Source organism: Peromyscus leucopus, chromosome 6, assembly GCF_004664715.2.
Source record: "Peromyscus leucopus breed LL Stock chromosome 6, UCI_PerLeu_2.1, whole genome shotgun sequence".
Taxonomy (NCBI): domain Eukaryota; kingdom Metazoa; phylum Chordata; class Mammalia; order Rodentia; family Cricetidae; genus Peromyscus; species Peromyscus leucopus.
In genome coordinates this window covers 7,751,039-7,757,038 of record NC_051068.1, presented here as the reverse complement: position 1 = coordinate 7,757,038, position 6,000 = coordinate 7,751,039, and the positions used below count along the sequence as shown (strand labels likewise).

Genomic DNA, 6,000 nt, shown 5'->3' with positions numbered 1-6,000 from the left:
AAAGGCATGCGCCACCACCGCCTGGCTTCACTATCTTAAAAATAAAAAAGAATCGCAAATTCCATCAGGGAAAGAGCTGTTTCTTAGGATTCATATGTTTCCTTGGGTTTTAATAAAGTAGTATTTACTGTTATGTTTTAAGCTAATGAGAGTGATAGATTCTTTTTGGTCTTTGTGGAGCAGTTTAATAGTAGATGCTTGGTGGAGTTACTCAGAATACCTAAGTAACAGAGGAGATTTGCATATCTGAGTTAATATCCCTGCTTCCAGAAACCCTTTCTATTTCTACCTTCGATAGCGCCCGTGAAACAGCAATATATTACATATTTAATTCACACGCCATCGACAGCATTTGACACATAAAAGCCAGATAAGCAACCAGAAACAGTCTTCAGGGACAGCAAGACCGTTTGGTGTGTAAAGGGACTTGCTCTCGAGTCTGACAACCAGAGTTGGATCCCCAGAACCCACATAAGGAGACAGAACTGACTTTCAAGTTTCTTACCCACACAAAAGCCATGGCATACGTGTACCTGAAGTCACACACAAATTCACTCATGCAGCAGAAATAAAGTATGCCCAAACTAAGTATTAATCAAAGCTAAAAAAAAAACCAAAAAAACAAAAAAAAAAAAAAAAAAAAAAAAAAAACTAAAAAGAAGCAGTCTTTACTCTTAGGGGTAAAGGCGCCTAGCTGGTACCGAAAGGGAAAATAGACATTTAAATTTTGATATCACAAAATTTGCCCATGCTTAATTAGCCGCACGATCAGAATGCTGTGGGAAGTTAAAGGAGTGACGAATCACTGAAAGATTCCTCTGGGGTTTACAACTGAAAAAGGAAGTATGTGCTATAGGTGAAAACCATCGAGTCAGCTTTAATAATTACTGAGCAAATACTGCATTCCTAACGATGTTTCCGCCATCAGCACCTCGTTCAGAGTCTCCTAACTCCCTGCAGTTCAGACTTCTCTATCGGGCTGAACCAAAATGAGCTTGTGTGCAGCCAGGCCTGGCCTAATTAGGGGAAAGGGAGGCCTGGCCAGGCTACAAGGAGCTTGCAATTGTGGCTGCGCGTGTACTCGGAGGCGTACGTCAGTGGGCGGGCCCCGAGTCCCCATGTGGTCCCGACATCATTGACATGGCGGAATCCCCCATCCAACCCTCCTGGTAGTTATTTGAGCGGCGGCGGCGGCCCGAGGAGGAGGCGGAGAGCAGCGGCGGCGGCGGCGGCGGCGGCGGCGGCGGCGGCGCAGAGGCGGCGGGGATCCCGCGGGCGGCTGGCTGGGACGGCGTGGGCGACCCGGATCGCGGGCGCCCGGAGCCCCGTTTCAGCCCGAGGGGAGGTAAGGCGTGCGAGCGCGGCGGGCTGCTTGGGGACGTGCCACCCACGGTCGCGCTGGGGTCCCCGCGCTTCGGAGCCCGGGCCGGGCACCGAGTCCGCCCGAGTGCGCGCCCGGCCCCGGAGCACTCCGGGATGCCCGAGGAAAACTTGGCTGCGGAGTCCCGGTCGCCCCGCGACCGCTCGGCTACCCGAAGCTCCCGGCCGGCGAGGGGGCGGCCCCGCCTGCCCCCGCTCGCCGGGGAAGAAAGCGGAGGATGCGGGGCGCGGAGCTCCCCTCCTCCCCGGCCCGTCGCTCCGAGGAATCCGCTCCCCCGCCCAGATCCCCGCGGCAGGACCGCTGCCCGGGAGGGGGAGGGCGCGCGGCCAGGCCGAGGAATCTTCGACGTGTCACTTTGGGAGGCTGTAGATTTCCATATGGTGGAGGGAGGAGGGCGTGCGTGCGCGCGGAGCTGGGAGTCGGGGACGCCTGTGCCCCCTCGGGGGCGCCGGGCTGCGACCCGGGACCCGGGATGCTTGCGGGGAGGGTCTCTGGGCGACCGGTCGCCCCCGCCCCCGCCAGGGCCTCTTGGGGACACTCCCCGCCCGCCGCTGGCCACCTCTGCGCGCCACGTCCTCCCTCCCCGTCCTGCCCCCTGGGCTCCCCCCGGGCTGGGGGCGGGAACCGGCGGCCGCGGCTGGACTCGGCGAGCCAGGCGGCTGCAGGCTCGGGCGGGGGAGCGGGGCGCGGCGGGAAGCAGAGGACGACCCGGTGCGTGTGGGCCAGCGGAGCGCGGGTCAGTCGGTCAGCCTCGAGGGGCGCCCCTGCCGGGGGTGGGGCGGCCGGGAGACGGAGCGGGTGGAATCCGCGCCCCGAGGCGGCGGGCGGGCTGGGCGGGCCGCGGGGACCGTCTGGTTCGGATGGCAGGCAGGGACGAGCCGCCGTGGGAAGGGCCTGTCACTCCTCGCAGAAAGCGGGGCCCGGGGCCGTGCCCGCCTGGCGTCCCCAGCGCCGGGCCGCGGGAGCCCCGGGGACTCTGCGGGCGTCCCGGGAGACCTGGCTGGGCCGCCGGGCGGCGCCGCTGGCCGGGCGCCTTCCAGGAGTGAGCGGCTGGGGTTGGAGCTTTTTCGAATCTCGGCTCCCACCCGGCGATCCCAGACGAAGGAAGCACTGGCATTTTATCCAGACAGTGCCGATTGCAGACTTCCTTAAAAGTTACAACTTTTTATTTTCTTTTCTCTCAGGCCCAGCGTTTTCTTTAAACAAAATGTAGAATTTGGCCGCTATGAGGCTGACTCTGGGGCCAAAAATGCGCACGTTTATCTCCATCCCGGCTAGTCCCCCTCCCCCTCTTCCCTCCCCGGCTTAATCATATTTTGGAACTGGTGAGGGCTTTGTTGGGTAGCCACCCTTGATGCTTGTCTATTTATTTTTTAATGTGCAACTAATTTGATTTGAATTTCCTCCAGTTTCCAGGCCTTACTAGGAAAAGCTAGGGGAGAGGGAATATGCCACTTTTTTTTTTTTCTTTTTTATAAATGTGGCAAGAGGTGGGGCATTGGGAAAGGGGAGGCACCGTGGTTGTGGCAGAGTCAGTAGGAACAGACAGACCCGGAAGAAAAGGAATCCATTCTGGAATAACATTCCTTTTAAAACAACAAAACAAAACAAAATTCAGGCTTTGAGTAAGATTTCACTGCTCTATTCGCATTTGAGTTCCCGGCCCTCCAGCACCTCCGAGTTAGCCTGGGAACTTGAGCTATGCCACACAGCCCTAGCAGCTCTGACCTGGTTTTGTGACTTGTGGGGGCTGTTGGTTCACTCCTCATTGGAGGCTGACTCTGGACGCAGTAAAGACTGGTTTCAGTAAATTTCCTGGCTCCCTAGGAGCAGCTGTTAAAGAGGCATGCTTCTGGCCAGGATGGTACAGTTTTCCACAGCAGTTCTTACTTGGTTGAGACTCTGGCAGAGGTACACCGGCAGCCTGGCTAAAAACGAAGCACAGTCCTAATATTGTTTTTAAACCCACATGTGCATTTCAAGCCTTTTGGTTTGAATGCTGATGAGAGAAAACATTCATTTGACAAGATAGTGTTCCTTTAGGGTCTATTAAAATTTTGAGATCTTGTGGAGTGGAGGCCTGCAGTATCTAATGACGGTATATACAGTTTCAGAAAGACATGCTGGTAATCTTTTAAGACCCTTTAAAAATAGCAGTCATCAGGGCATGGGCTATATGGAGCCTGTCTTCTCGGCTTCTGGAGGAATGCTGAGGATGGACACCAGGAACTGGCTAGTTGTTTATCCCATGGACCTTTGTGCCCCTTCTGCTCAGCTCCTGAATCTTCCCAAACTTCTCAGCTTAGGAAAACGATCCACAGGGAAGGAAAGTGACTGGTTCAGGGTTTTAGTCATAGAACAAAATGCGGGATTGCACTTAAATTTTTTTTTCTTTTTCTGTGTGGTGTTTTGAGACTCTGTAGCCCAGGCTGGTTTCTCAGAGCCATCCCCCTGCCTTGGCTTCCTAGGTGCTGGGATGCCAGGAATGAACCACCATGCCTATTCCAGAGTGTAATAATAGTTTGTTCCTTCTTAAATAAACACCATGTTTACCCTTTATACATTATTTGATTAAAATTAGAGTATTTTGATTAAAGTTATAGTAATGTACATTTTGCAAACAAGGGCATCTAAGTTCACAGAAATCAGGGTACCAGTCGTTCCAAATACCGCCCAGTAGAGTTTGTCCAGGGATAGAAAAGGTTCTGTCTAGACTGTCATACTGCAGCCAGGAGGCACATGTAATTGAGTGTTTGAAATGTGGCTGTGTGACTCAAGAACTGTCTTTTGAATTTTATTTCCTTTAAATTATTTTAAACTTAAATGTGAAACACAGAACTTTCCGACTCCCAAAGTATTTAGCTGAGCTGTATTGCTTTTTGAATCTCCAAGTTAAGTGTTCTTTCTTTACAACTACAAGACTTAGGCATGCTTTTTTTTTTTTTAAATAATTGTGATTGAACCTTGTGCATGCTGGAGGCAAGTATTTTACCACAGTGCTAGATCCTGACCTCAGCCCTTGAATTTATATTCTAAATGGAATTTAAAGTCTGGGATGAGTGTGCTTTTCCAAAAAGAGTGAAAAAATGGGTACTTACATTTTTAAATGCTTATATGTCATAGTCAAAACTGATGGGCAGAGCTTCAGATAGTTTAGTTATTTAGTTGGAATAATTGTGCGTAGGAATTGCTGGAAAAGTATCTTATCCAATTCTTATCTGCATTTCCCAGTAATAAAGTGGCATGGCCAGGCATTGTGGCTCACACCTGTAATCCTGGCATTCAGGAGGCAGAGGCAGAAAGATCAAGTGAGTTTGAGGGGTCACATAGTAAATTCCAGGTCAGTTTGTCTAAGAGAGACTCCTGTCTTACCCCCTCCCTCCCCAAAGAAGTATAACTTTTAGGAAGCAAGATGGAAGCTGGTAATAGAGTTGGAAGAAAGAGAAGCACACCCCTCCCGTCCATGTCCCTGTTCCCTGAGCAGTTCTTTGAAGAGGACTTTTTGAGTTTTTCTTTATGGAGTTACAGCATTGGTCTGAAGTATCTAAGTAGTCTTACTATCAAAACATAAAATTAAAATATCAAGCAGGGTGTGGTGGCCCATGCCTTTAGTCCTAGCATGCAGGAGGCAAAGGTAAGTGGATGTCTGTAAGTCTCAGGCTAGCCTGGTCTACATAGGGAGCACCAGCCAAGGATGTATAGTGATACACTGTCTCAAAAAACAAACAACCCCCTCCTCCCCAGACAATCAAGCACTAGATTCATTCACAAATTGTGCCGGATTAGAACCGCAGAAATGACCCTTGGCATAGCAGTAAGCAGATGGGCAGAGAATCTTTGTTTTGATAAGTGGGTTTAATTTACATCTGTTGCACTTTTAGAGTTTCACTTGGCAAAAGGAATTCCAAAAACTTCCTGATCTTGTATGAGATAGTGAAAGACCACGCTCATTTATCTGACTAGATTCTATCTGTAGATATCCCAGAACCCAGTACCCCTTTTTGTTTTTGAGAATAGGGGAGGATTGTGGAGGTGGGGGGGGGGCATTCTCATACCTCATGGTAGCAGGATGATCAAATTAATATTTGAGTGTTTAGTTCGTAAAATGTATTTCCCCACATGATATAAAGAAAAGAAATAGATTTTAACTTGGGAAATGAGTGTTTCATTTGTGAATGTGTGTGCACATGTGTGTTCAGGGGTGGAAGCCAGAGGAGAGTGTCAGGGTCCTCTTCTCTCACTGTCTGCCCTGTTCTCTGGGACAGGGTCGCACTTCCCTTTGTGCTGTGGTTACAGGAGCAGGGGCCACACCAGGCTTTTTATGTGGGTCTGGGGATTTGAACTCAAGCCCTCATGCTCCCAAGGAAAGCGCACCTACCCACTGAGCCTTCTCTCCAGGTCTGTGTGCGTGTACTTTTTATCACTTGGACTTGTTTCTCAAACACTCCAGGAAAAGACAAATGAGAAATAATGTCTGTTTATTAGGATTTTAAACAAAATTTATTTTTAATTATGTGCATATGTGTGTGGGCACGTGTGTGTGTGTGTGTGTGTGTGTGTGTGTGTGTGTGAGAATGCAGGTGCCCTGGGAGGCCCAAGGTGTAAGGTCTCCTGCAGCT

The 6,000-nt window shown here is 50.5% G+C and overlaps 1 protein-coding gene across 3 annotated transcripts in view; it reads left to right on the top strand.

The window, feature by feature from the left end:
* The first annotated feature begins 1,242 nt into the window (after window positions 1-1,242).
* The window catches only part of Fndc3b (fibronectin type III domain containing 3B), a 318,394-nt gene continuing 313,636 nt past the window's right edge, over window positions 1,243-6,000 (top strand). The window contains exon 1 of one of the 3 annotated variants that reach the window (XM_028875811.2): window positions 1,243-1,345. The gene's annotated coding sequence lies outside the window, so the exon portion shown is untranslated. Of the gene's footprint in view, window positions 1,346-2,012; window positions 2,118-6,000 lie in introns of those variants that run through there. The other 2 variants (XM_037206506.1, XM_028875812.2) reach the window with 2 other exon arrangements.